This window comes from Coregonus lavaretus (genome assembly GCF_964263955.1).
Source record: "Coregonus lavaretus genome assembly, chromosome: 14".
Lineage (NCBI taxonomy): Eukaryota > Metazoa > Chordata > Actinopteri > Salmoniformes > Salmonidae > Coregonus > Coregonus lavaretus.
In genome coordinates, this window is record NC_140001.1 from 46,072,465 (window position 1) to 46,085,538 (window position 13,074).

The following is a 13,074-nucleotide window of genomic DNA, read 5'->3' on the forward strand; positions in this document are numbered from 1 at the left end:
ATTAAACACGCAATCTTTCTTGTTGAAGCCATTTGTTTAGTTTCCTCAAAACAATTAATTAATCCAGTGTTATTTATGTACAGTATGAGCTTACTATGAATTATGAACTGTGTTAAAATAAATTGTAGCACTCTAAGGATTGAAATTACATCAAACTTTATTTTCACTCAAACAGTAGGCACACTGATATATTGCACAGCATAAAGAGATCATGTAAACAATGGACATCTGTTGGCTCCTGTGGGCATGACCTAAATAAGACTGTTTATTTTGGTTTTAAAATGCTGAGATATTTACTGCAGAACTGTAACCTTCCCGCAACAAAATCATCAACAATTTTCGGGAGCATGTGGGCAAAGTAGAATGTGCGCAGCCTTATGATATGCCCCTGGACAAAGCCTTGGTCGTAGGGTACTTCGATTTCTAGGTGCTCAGTTTTGTTCCAGATCACCAACTTGGAGTGCTGAAGCCCTGTGCAGTGCATCCCAATTTGTACCTGCATGTAGTAGCCTTTTGGACCATTGCAGGCAATATGGTAATCTACCCTATCTCCGTTTGCCACAGTTGTGATTTCGCAGTTCTTTGTTGCCAAAAATTCTGCAAGTGACTTGTTTCCCATCACAGGTGATTTGATCTCCAACAGAATGTCGTTGTTTATCACTCGCAAGCCACGGTTCCTTTTCGCACACCACTAAGCCTTTGGTTTCAATGCTGTTGCCCAGAGTTTCCAAATAGTCCCTTGGAAGTTCCTCCCCCTCCGCTCCTTGACGGGTTGCGGCATTGCCACGGAAGGATGGGTGTAAGTGTTCTGACAAAAACTTGTCAGGCGCCGTGGTTGAGCGAATGGGCACCTTTCTAGCTATGCTCGCTGTGATAGAACCGTGTTCCCAAGCTAGCGTCGACATCGCTGTGTTTACACCGGCAGACGTTGTGCCAACAACTTCCGGCGGAAATTAAATGCATTTGTGTAGAGTTATGGCGCCACCCGGGATACAGCGCGTAAACTTGTCTATACAGGACGTACCTCCCCCACCAACCGTCAACTAATCATGCCAATGCGGAGCTATACAGAGCCCTCTGCATTGTTAAAACATTTGAGAGGCGCAAGGCGATGTGGTACACTTGATTTGGCCTATCCATGCCTTCGGAGTGTCACACCCTCCATACGAAGCCTCTGACCACATTTTCAGATCAAGCATGAATTGGTTTTTACTAACTCAAATGAACGAAAGGAGTCTAAAGATCTGAGTCAGTAAAAATAGCTAGTAGTGAATGAAGCAAGACGTAAGTGTTCAAAACCATTAATCTTGGGATGACTGGGGGAGTTGGGTTGCAAAATTCTATCATATCACGCAATTATACCATTTAGATAAAAAATAAGTGAAAATTGACTAATTATCCAATGGATTATGTACATTTTCTGGGGGGGAAAAGTGTAGATGGAAAAACATAAGTTTGCACCCCCTAATTTACTTTCCTCTGTGGCTCAGGCGGTCAAGTGTAGGTTACGCCTAAAAGGTCCTTGCTATCCGGGATCCAACTCAGACCTTACCTCATTGAAGTTTAAATGTAAAATGGTTAAGATTCGCGAAAAGCTGTTTGGCTCAGTCACGACTTGTGAAGAAGAAGAAATGTGCAGGTGTTTCTGATTCCTAAACAATGCCATGTTGGTGGATGGTAACATTCAAATAGAATCCAGCCTTGAAAAGAAACGTATAAAGTATTAGCACGTCCACTGGCGTAACGCAGTTTCTCAGGCCCCCCGCCAGGTCGGAGTGCTTAACAAGTCACATAATAAGTTGCATAGACTACCTCTGTGTGCAATAATAGTGTTTACTATGAGTTTTGAATGACTACCTCATCTCTGTACCACACACACAATTATCTGTAAATTGTGAATTTCAAACAAAGACTCAGCCACAAAGACCAGGGAGGTTTTGTAATGCCTCGCAAAGGGCACCTATTGGTGGATGGGTAAAACATTTAAAAGCCACTATTTATTGTTGAACTCAGAGGGTTTTGTCTGGCTAATAGCCCACATACAGTGAGGGAAACAAGTATTTGATCCCCTGCTGATTTTGTACGTTTGCCCACTGACAAAGAAATGATCAGTCTATAATTTTAATTTTAGGTTTATTCGAACAGTGAGAGACAGAATAACGACAACAAAAATCCAGAAAAACATATGTCAAAAATGTTATAAATTGATTTGCATTTTAATTAGGGAAATAAGTATTTGACCCCCTCTCAATCAGAAAGATTTCTGGCTCCCAGGTTTCTTTTATACAGGTAACGAGCTGAGATTAGGAGCACACTCTTACAGGGAGTGTTCCTAATCTCAGTTTGTTACCTGTATAAAAGACACCTGTCCACAGAAGCAATCAATCAATCAGATTCCAAACTCTCCACCATTGCCAAGACCAAAGAGCTCTCCAAGGATGTCAGGGACAAGATTGTAGACCTACACAAGGCTGGAATGGGCTACAAGACCATCGCCAAGCAGCTTGGTGAGAAGGTGACAACAGTTGGTGCGATTATTCGCAAATGGAAGAAACACAAAAGTACTGTCAATCTCCCTCGGCCTGGGGCTCCATGCAAGATCTCACCTCGTGGAGTTGCAATGATCATGAGAACGGTGAGGAATCAGCCCAGAACTACACGGGAGGATCTTGTCAATGATCTCAAGGCAGCTGGGACCATAGTCACCAAGAAAACAATTGGTAACACACTACGCCGTGAAGGATTGAAATCCTGCAGCGCCCGCAAGGTCCCCCTGCTCATGAAAGCACATATACAGGGCTGTCTGAAGTTTGCCAATGAACATCTGAATGATTCAGAGGAGAACTGGGTGAAAGTGTTGTGGTCAGATGAGACCAAAATCGAGCTCTTTGGCATCAAGTCAACTCGCCGTGTTTGGAGGAGGAGGAATGCTGCCTATGACCCCAAGAACACCATCCCCACTGTCAAACATGGAGGTGGAAACATTATGCTTTGGGGGTATTTTTCTGCTAAGGGGACAGGACAACTTCACCGCATCAAAGGGACGATGGACGGGGCCATGTACCGTCAAATCTTGGATGAGAACCTCCTTCCCTCAGCCAGGGCATTGAAAATGGGTCGTGGATGGGTATTCCAGCATGACAATGACCCAAAACACACGGCCAAGGCAACAAAGGAGTGGCTCAAGAATAAGCACATTAAGGTCCTGGAGTGGCCTAGCAAGTCTCCAGACCTTAATCCCATAGAAAATCTGTGGAGGGAGCTGAAGGTTCAAGTTGCCAAACGTCAGCTTCGAAACCTTAGTGACTTGGAGAAGATCTGCATAGAGGAGTGGAACAAAATCCCTCCTGAGATGTGTGCAAACCTGGTGGCCAACTACAATAAACGTCTGATCACTGTGATTGCCAACAAGGGTTTTGCCAACATGTACTAAGTCATGTTTTGCAGAGGGGTCAAATACTTATTTCCCTCATTAAAATGCAAATCAATTTATAACATTTTTGACATGCGTTTTTCTGGATTTTTTTGTTGTTATTCTGTCTCTCACTGTTCAAATAAACCTACCACTAAAATTATAGATTGATCATGTCTTTGTCAGTGGGCAAACGTACAAAATCAGCAGGGGATCAAATACTTTTCTCTCTCACTGTAAATGGGCTGCAATATTCAAGGTAAATTAAATCAAATTAAATGCAACTTGAGAGACTCCCATGGTCTCCTGAAGTCATCCTTACTGCTTCTCTCTCTGTGTCTGTGAATCTCTTTTTCTCTTTCTTTCTCTTAGAAAAAACTCTCTGTCTGTGCTTGTTTCTCTCTTTTTTCTATATAGAGGCCTATAGTAGCTACAGTATGCCACTGCGTCGCCTATCATTTTTGTGTGCAAATGTTTTCACCACGGCCTGTAGGTCCAGGTTGCGGGCCCAACTGTTTTCTATACTGAATATTGCCAATAGTCCGGGTAGCCATTTGGTTAGCTGTTCAGGAGTCTTATGGCTTGGGGGTAGAAGCTGTTAAGAAGCCTTTTGGACCTAGACTTGGCGCTCCGGTACGGCTTGCTGTGCGGTAGCAGAGAGAACAGTCTATGACTAGGGTGGCTGGAGCTGGTATAGAGGTCCTGGATGGCAGGAAGCTTGGCCCCAGTGATTTACTGGGCTGTACGCACTACACTCTGTAGTGCCTTGCGGTCTGAGGCCGAGCAGTTGCCATACCAGGCAGTGATGCAACCAGTCAGGATGCTCTCGATGGTGCAGCTGTAGAACTTTGTGAGGATCTGAGGACCCATGCCAAATCTTTTCAGTCTCCTGAGGGGGAGTAGGCGTTGTCGTGCCCTCTTCACGACTGTCTTGGTGTGTTTGGACCATGACAGTTCGTTGGTGATGTGGAGAGCAAGGAATTTGAAGCTCTCAACCTGCTCCACTACAGCCCCGTCAATGAGAATGGGGGCGTGCTCAGCCCTCCTTTTCCTCTAGTCCACAATCATCTCCTTTGTCTTGATCACGTTGAGGGAGAGGTTGTTATCCTGGCACCACACTGCCACGTCTCTGATCTCCTCCCTATAGGCTGTCTCATCATTGTCGGTGACACTGTTTTGTCGTCAGCAAACTTAATGATGGTGTTGGAGTCGTGTTTGGCCATGCAGTCATGGGTGAACAGGGAGTACAGGAGGGGACTGCGTACGCATGCCTGAGGGGCCCCCGTGTTGAGGATCAGCGTGGCAGATGTGTTGTTACCTACCCTTACCACCTGGGGGCGGCCCTTCAGGAAGACCAGGATCCAGTTGCAGAGGGAGGTGTTTATTCCCAGGATCCTTAGCTTAGTGATGAGCTTTAAGGGAACTATGGTGTTGAACGCTGAGCTGTCGTCAATTAATAGCATTCTCACGTAGGTGTTCCTTTTGTCCAGGTGGGAAAGGGCAGTGTGGAGTGCAATAGAGATTGCGTCATCTGTAGATCTGTTGGGGCGGTATGCAAATTGGAGTGGGTCTAGGGTTTCTGGGATAATGGTGTTGATGTGAGCCATGAACAGCCTTTCAAAGCACTTCATGGCAACAAACGTGAGTGCTACGTGTCGGTAGTCATTTAGGAAGGTTACCTTGGTGTTCTTGGCCACAGGGACTATAGTGGTCGGCTTGAAACATGTTGGTATTACAGAATCGGTCAGGGACAGGTTGAAAATGTCAGTGAAGACACTTGCCAGTTGGCCAGCGCATGCTCGGAGTATACGTCCTGGTAATCCGTCTGGCCCTGTGGCCTTGTAAATGTTGACCTGTTTAAAGGTCTTACTCACATCGGCTACGGAGAGTGTGATCACACAGTCGTCCGGAACAGCTAGTGCTCTCATGCATGCTTCAGTGTTGCTTGCCTCGAAGCGCGCACAGAAGTCATTTAGCTCGTCTGGTAGGCTCGTGTCACTGGGCAGCGGGATTTCTTATAAGCGTCCGGGATAGAGTCCCGCTTCTTGAAAGCAACAGCTCTACCCTTTAGGTCAGTGCGGATGTTGCATGTAATCCATGGCTTCTGGTTGGGGTATGTACGTACGGTCACTGTGGGGACGACGTCATCGATGCACTTATTGATGAAGACAGTGCCTGATGTGGTGTTCTCCTCAATGCCATCGGAAGAATCCCGGAACATATTCCAGTCTGTGCTAGCAAAACAGTCCTGTAGCTTAGCATCTGCGTCATCTGACCACTTCTTTATTGACTGAGTCACTGGTGCTTCCTGCTTTAGTTTTTGCTTGTAAGCAGGAATCAGGAGGATAGAGTTATGGTCAGATTTGCCAAATGGAGGGTGAGAGAGAGCTTTGGACACGTCTCTGTGTGTGGAGTAAAGGTGGTCTAGAGTTTTTTTTCCTCTGGTTGCACATGTAACATGCTGGTAGAAATTAGGTAAAACAGGTTTAAGTTTCCCTGCATTAAAGTCCCCGGCCACTAGGAGTGCCGCCTCTGGGTGAGCATTTTCTTGTTTGCTTATGGCCTTATACAGCTCGTTGAGTGCGGTCTTAGAGCCAGCATCGGTTTGTGGTGGTAAATAGACAGCTACGAAAAATATACTCTTGGTAAATAGTGTGGTCTACAGCTCATCATGAGATACTCTACCTCAGGTGAGCAAAACCTAGAGAGTTCATTAATATTAGATTTTGTGCACCAGCTGTTATTGACAAATAGACACAGACCGCCACCCCTTATCTTACCGGAGGCAGCTGTTCAATCTAGCCGATGCACGGAAAACCCAGCCAGCTGTATGTTATCCATGTCGTCGTTCAGCCACGACTCGGTGAAACATAAGCTATTTCAGTTTTTATTGTCCCGTTGGTAGGATAGTTTCGATCAGAGCTCATCCAGTTTATTATCCAATGATTGCATGTTGGCTAATAGGACTGATGGTAGAGGCGGGTTACCCACTCACCGTCGGATTCTTACAAGGCACCCCGACCTACGACCCCTATATCTCCATCTCTTCTTCATGTGAATGACGGGGATTTGGGCCTTGTCTGGTGTCTGAAGTAAATCCTTCACATCCGACTCGTTAAAGAAAATATCTTCGTCCAGTACGAGGTGAGTAATCGCTGTTCTGATATCCAGAAGCTATTTTCAGTCATAAGAGAAGGTGGAGAAACATTATGTACAAAATAAGTTACCAATAACGTGAAATAACAAACACACAATAACACAATTGGTTAGGAGCCGTAAAACGGCAGCCATCTCCTCCGGCGCCATTATCTACGAACAAAATCAAAACGCTTTTTTTCTTCAAGCCCTCAAGACCTCGTTCCGTCACGTGTTGAGGCCGGCAATTAAGGGGAATGAGAGGCTCAATTAAAGATGTTGCAGAACTGCTGTATTTCAAGCGCCATAGCCCAATCTCCCTGATGTTGCTACGGCAATCAATCTGTTTCTACCATACCTGTAACTGTTGCTTCTGCGGAGAGATCGTTTTCTAAACAAAAATCCACAAAGAACTACCTATGAAGCATTAGGATCTTGTTCTGATATGCACTTTTGAACACCTGAGTAAGCTCCACACATTGCACTGATGCCGTCGTAGCCTTGACCACAACATTTGTTCAACGATATCCCCTTACTTTCAATCAGTTTAATTTGTTGTTTTTCAAGAAGTTGGGGACACAACAAAGTTGAGGACAGAACAGTTTATTTGACACAAGACTGAATCCATAAAAATAAATAAAGTCGCACACGCTAATTATGCTCCCAAACATTTAATGGGTATAGCAACCAACGTTTCGGCATGCAGTGCCTTCTGCGTGGTTGCTATAGTGGTTGCTATTAGTGTGCGACTTTCTTTTTATAGTTTACTCTCCATTAGTCAGCACCTCTACAAAACATTTTTGGGTGTGCGTCAACTTATGCCATTTACAAGACTGAATCCAAAACATTACACTGTTGACTTTATACAGTGCATTCTGAAAGTATTCAGACCCCTTGAATTGTCCACATTTTGTTAAATTACAGCCTTATTCTAAAATTGATTAAATCATTTTTTCCCCTCATCAATCTACACACAATACCCCATATTGACAAAGCAAAAACTGGTTTTAAAATGTATACAAAATAAATACAAATGAAATATCAAATTTACATAAGTATTTAGACCCTTTACTCAGTACTTTGTTGAAGCACCTTAGGCAGCGATTACAGCCTAGTCTTCTTGGGTATGACGCTACAAGCTTGGCACACCTATATTTGGGGAGTTTCTCCCATTCTTCTCTGCAGATCCTCTCAAGCTCTGTCAGGTTGGATGGGGAGCATCGCTGCACAGTTATTTTCAGGTCTCTCCAGAGTTGTTCAGTCGGGTTCAAGTCTGGGCTCTGGCTGGGCCACTCAAGGACATTCATAGACTTGTCCCAAAGCCACTCCTGCGTTGTCTTGGCTGTGTGCTTAGGGATGTTGTCCTGTTGGAAGGTAAACCTTCGCCCCAGCCTGTGGTGCTGAGCGCTCTGGAGCAGGTTTTCATCAAGAATCTCTCTATACATTGCTCCGTTCCTCTTTCCCTCGGTCCTGACTAGTCTCCCAGTCCCTGCAGCTGAAAAACATCCCCACAGCATGATGCTGCCACCACCATGCTTCACCGTAGGGATGGTGCCAGGTTTCCTCCAGACGTGACACTTGGCATTCAGGCTAAAGAGGTCAGTCTTGGTTTCATGAGACCAGAGAATCTTGTTTCTCATGGTCTGAGAGTCCTTTAGGTGCCTTTTGGCAAACTCAAAGCGGGCTGTCATGTGCCTTTTACTGAGGAGTGGCTTCCGTCTGGCCACTCTACCATAAAGGAATGATTGGTGGAGTGCTGCAGAGATGGTTGTCCTTCTGGAAGGTTCTCCCATCTCCACAGAGGAACTCTGGAGCTCTGTCAGATTGACCATCGGGTTCTTGGTCACCTCCTTAACCAACACCCTTCTCCCCCGATTGCTCAGTTTGGCCGGGCGGCCAGCTCTAGGAAGAGTCTTGTTGGTTAGAAACTTCTTCCATTTAAGAATGATGGAGGCCACTGTGTTCTTGGAGACCTTCAATGCTGCAGACATTTGTTGGTACCCTTCCCCAGATCTGTGCCTCGACACAATCCTGTCTCTGAGCTCTACGGACAATTCCTTCGACCTCATGGCTTGGTTTTTGCGCTGACATGCACTGTCAACTGTGGGACCTTATATAGACAGGTGTGTGCCTTTCCAAATCATGTCCAATCAATATAATTTACCACAGGTGGACTCCAATCACGCAGATAGATACATCTCAAGGATGATCAATGGAAACAGGATACACCTGAGCTCAATTTCGAGTGAATACTTATGTAAATAAGTTATTTATGTTTTTTATTTTGTATACATTTGCAAAAAAATCTAAAAACCTGTTTTTGCTTCGTCATTATGGGGTATTGTGTGTACATTGATGAGGGAAAACAATAGTTTCCGAATGCACTGTATGTATTTTACATTTACTGTACTTTTCGCCGCATTTGTTGTTAACGAAATCTGAAAATACTCTAGGTGCAACATAAGACAAAAAAATGACAAGGGTTTGAGTGAGAGGAGTAACTGGTGTCTCCAAGTGGCCAAACACCTCTCCAAAGTGTTCCGTTTCTAAGTAATTTCAATGCACTTTTATGACTCAAAGAAAAGTCTTCAACTGTAAGGTGCTTTTTTGAGCTCTCCTATGTGTGCCGTTGGAACATAACCCTGCATCACATAATTACTGTTTGTTTACGCAATCTTAAAACGGCCCATTATAAATCGCGATCTGGGTCAGGTGGGCATCATTTGAAAGATTGTTCTATTGCCAACATGACTAGCTAAGTAATAAAATACGATCTGTAAATTGTAAAGTATTTTGTCTGTAATATATTTTTTCATTTAATGTCGGACCCCAGTAAGACTAGCTGTCGCCATTGGCGTCGGCTAATGGGGATCCTAATAAATCAAATCAAAAAATCTATATCTTACAGTGCTAGGTTTTCACAAGGCAATTCAGAGAAACAGATCGTAATTTTTGGTGCGCATAGAAAGGAGTCATGGGTGCATTCAGGTGCGTGTTCCGCACAAATTTTCTTAACATTAGACAAACATAGGCTAATTCTGTTCAGAACAACCCAGGGTATGACACATGTCATCTTTGTGGTCCTCTGTAGCTCAGCTGGTAGAGCACGGCGCTTGTAACGCCAAGGTAGTGGGTTCGATCCCCGGGACCACCCATACACAAAAATGTATGCACGCACGACTGTAAGTCGCTTTGGATAGAAGCGTCTGCTAAATGGCATATTATTTATTATTATCTTGTAACTGTACATCAAACATAGTGATCATAAACATTGACACTGTATATGACATGAGTTTTATGATATGGAAATGTTAAGTACATATTTGGACTCATGGGTGTTTGGTTTGCTTGTATGACATTAAATTATTTATTATAATCTCATCTTTAAAAATACACGAGTCCTCTTAAATAACAGCATTTCCCTCACTCAGACACATTTTTTTGTGCAAAAATTGCCCAATTAGTGGGTGGGATGGGGGCAACTTCTTGTCGTTGTCACGATCGTCGGATACAGAGGACCAATGCGCAGCGTTATTTGCGAACATGCTTTTATTTATGATTAAACGAACAAAATCGAGACGTGACGTCCAAAGGTGCAAAACACAAACCTACACAGGAACAAGATCCCACAAACACTGTGGGAAAACCATCTGACTAAATATGGTTCCCAATCAGAGACAACCAGCAGTAGCTGATACTCGTTGCCTCTGATTGAGAACCACTCTGGCCAACATAGATATACAACAACTAGACTAGACACAACGAGCACAAAACATAAACTCTACACACCCTGGCTCAACTTAAAAGAGTCCCTAGAGCCAGGGCGTGACAGTACCCCCCCCTAAAGGCGCAGACTGCGACTGCGCCTAAACATCACTGAACAGGGGAGGGCTGGGTGGGCATTCCTCCTCGGAGGCGGTTCCGGCTCCGGGCTTGACCACCACCCTCTACTAACCCCCCCCCGTAGTGCCCCTGGTCTGGTCTAGCCCCACTGGCTGGAGCTGAACTGGACTTCGGTGGAGCGGTTTGCTCAGGCTCCGGTGTGGAGCAGCTGACCGGTACCTGACCAGGCACCGGTGAAACGGGCACGGGCTGGCGATGCACACCACAGGTTTGGTGCGGGGAGCAGGAACAGGCCGGACCAGGCTGGCGACGCGCACCACTAGCTTGGTGCGGGGAGCAGGAACAGGCCGGGCCGGGCTGGCGATGCGCACCACAGGTTTGGTGCGGGGAGCAGGAACGGGCCGGGCTGGGCTGGCGACGCGCACCATTTGCTTGATGCGGGGAGCAGGAACAGGCCGGGCCGGGCTGGTGACGCGCACCATAGGCTTGGTGCGAGGGGCAGGAACAGGCCGGGCCGGGCTGGCGACGCGCACCATAGGCTTGGCGCGATGGACAGGAACAGGCCGGACCGTACTGGGAACACACACCACTGGCTTTACACGGGGATCAGGAACGGGCCGGACCGGACTGGCAACACACTTCAGTACCTCTCGCCGTGCCTCTACATTTTCCTTCCCTCTATACACCAATGGCTCCCGTAACCCGGTGGCCTTCTCTCCTCGTCCACCAACTCGCCCCTTATCTGCCTCCAGTGGCCCCGTCGTCCCTGCCATGTGCCCCCCCCTAAAAATTTATTGGTTGGCGCCGCTTCTCCTCTCCTGCCTGGGCACGCTGCTTGGTCCTGTATTGGTGGGATCTTCTGTCACGATCGTCGGATACAGAGGACCAATGCGCAGCGTTATTTGCGAACATGCTTTTATTTATGATTACACGAACAAAATCGAGACGTGACGTCCAAAGGTGCAAAACACAAACCTACACAGGAACAAGATCCCACAAACACTATGGGAAAACCACCTGACTAAATATGGTTCCCAATCAGAGACAACCAGCAACAGCTGATACTCGTTGCCTCTGATTGAGAACCACTCTGGCCAACATAGATATACAAAAACTAGACTAGACACAACGAGCACAAAACATAAACTCTACACACCATGGCTCAACTTAAAAGAGTCCCTAGAGCCAGGGCGTGACAGTCGTGTGCGATGCTCAAGTTCAGACGGGCTGTCAGTCAAAACCCATACAGTGTTTCGAAGCGCAGAGCATGAGCTCTGATGTCATTTATAGCAATATAGTTACTAGCTGCTGTGGTCCAATTTAGGCACTTGCCCAAATCTGCAATTTTCCACCCGTATACGGCTACGAGTGTAAAGGACTACCACTCTTCAAGCTCTTAAACCAGTTATAACTTTCTCTTCTCTGCACCAATCAGAACTTCTCTTCTCCAGTTCTACAACCAATCATAGCTCACCTTCCCAGCTCTGCAGTGGTCTGAAGCGAACCTCACTCACACACAGAACATCCATGCCATCCACCTACACCTAGAGACAGGAAGGTCAATATACCAGAGAGACTGTACACTCACTGACTCTATGTGTGTGTGTGTCCTACCTTGATTCCAGGAATATAGTCTCCTCTCTTGAAGTACTCAGCGCTAGCAGAGGACTTCTCTACAGACGTCTCCATGCCTAACTTGTTCTCACAGATGAAGATACACGGCAGCTTCCACAGGGTCGCCATGTAGAAAGACTCCAAGATCTGGCCCTGATTGGATAAGAGGAGGAAAGGGAAAGTCGGTTGTACAACTGAATGCATTCAACTGAAATGTGTCTTCCACATTTAACCCAACCCCTCTGAATCAGAGAGGTGCGGAGGGCTGCCTTAATCTACATCCATGTCGACGATGATGACTTTAATGTAACCGTTAGATAGACAGAAGAAGTCTCACCTGGTTGACTTCTCCATCTCTGTACAGGATCACACACACCTGGTTGTTGGCCTTGTGGTTAGAGTGTCAGCCCTGCGTCTGGAAGGTTGGGGGTTCGATCCCCGGTTGAGTCATACCAAAGACAAAAAAAATGGGATGTAATGCCTCAGCTTGGCACTCATAGGCTCCTGCCCCTATTGGCTGTTCTGGCTCGGACAAGGCTTACTTGTTCAAAGATTATTTACTGACTGGCTAGGGTGTGTGTGACCGTGTGTTACACTATATATACAAAAGTATGTGGACACCCCTTCAAAATAGTGGATTTGGCTTTTTCAGCCACACCCGTTGCTGACAGGTGTATAAAATCGAGCACACAGCCATGCAATCTCCATAGACAAACACTGGCAGTAGAATGGCCTTACTGAAGATCTCAGTGACTTTCAACGTGGCACAGTCATAGGATGCCACCCTTTCCAACAAGTCAGTTTGTAAAGTTTCTGCCCTGCTAGAGCTTCCCCGGTCAACTGTAAGTGCTGTTATTGTGAAGTGGAAACGTCCACAAATTGATAGTACCAATCCCAGATTTTAAAATAGTTTTACACATCATCATAACCACCTACACAAATTCTGTAAACCCGTGTTTTATTGTGACTCTGTAAATGAGTCACAATAGTTGGATAGTCTGCTGACAATTTCTTCACACAAAAGGGGTGTGTTTCGGCACGGCACAGCTTCAGTGATCTGTGCCCAACTT

At 45.8% G+C, this 13,074-nt stretch overlaps 1 protein-coding gene across 1 annotated transcript in view; it reads right to left on the reverse strand.

Annotated features, from left to right (window-relative positions):
* LOC311141375 (interleukin-6 receptor subunit beta) overlaps positions 1 to 12,579 on the reverse strand; it is a 45,114-nt gene extending 32,535 nt beyond the window's left edge. Inside the window, exons 1-2 of the mRNA XM_084176676.1 lie at positions 12,342 to 12,579; positions 12,005 to 12,157 (exon numbers count right to left, since the gene is read on the reverse strand). The gene's annotated coding sequence lies outside the window, so the exon portion shown is untranslated. The remainder of the gene's footprint in view (positions 1 to 12,004; positions 12,158 to 12,341) is intronic.
* Between the last annotated feature and the right edge of the window lie 495 nt (positions 12,580 to 13,074).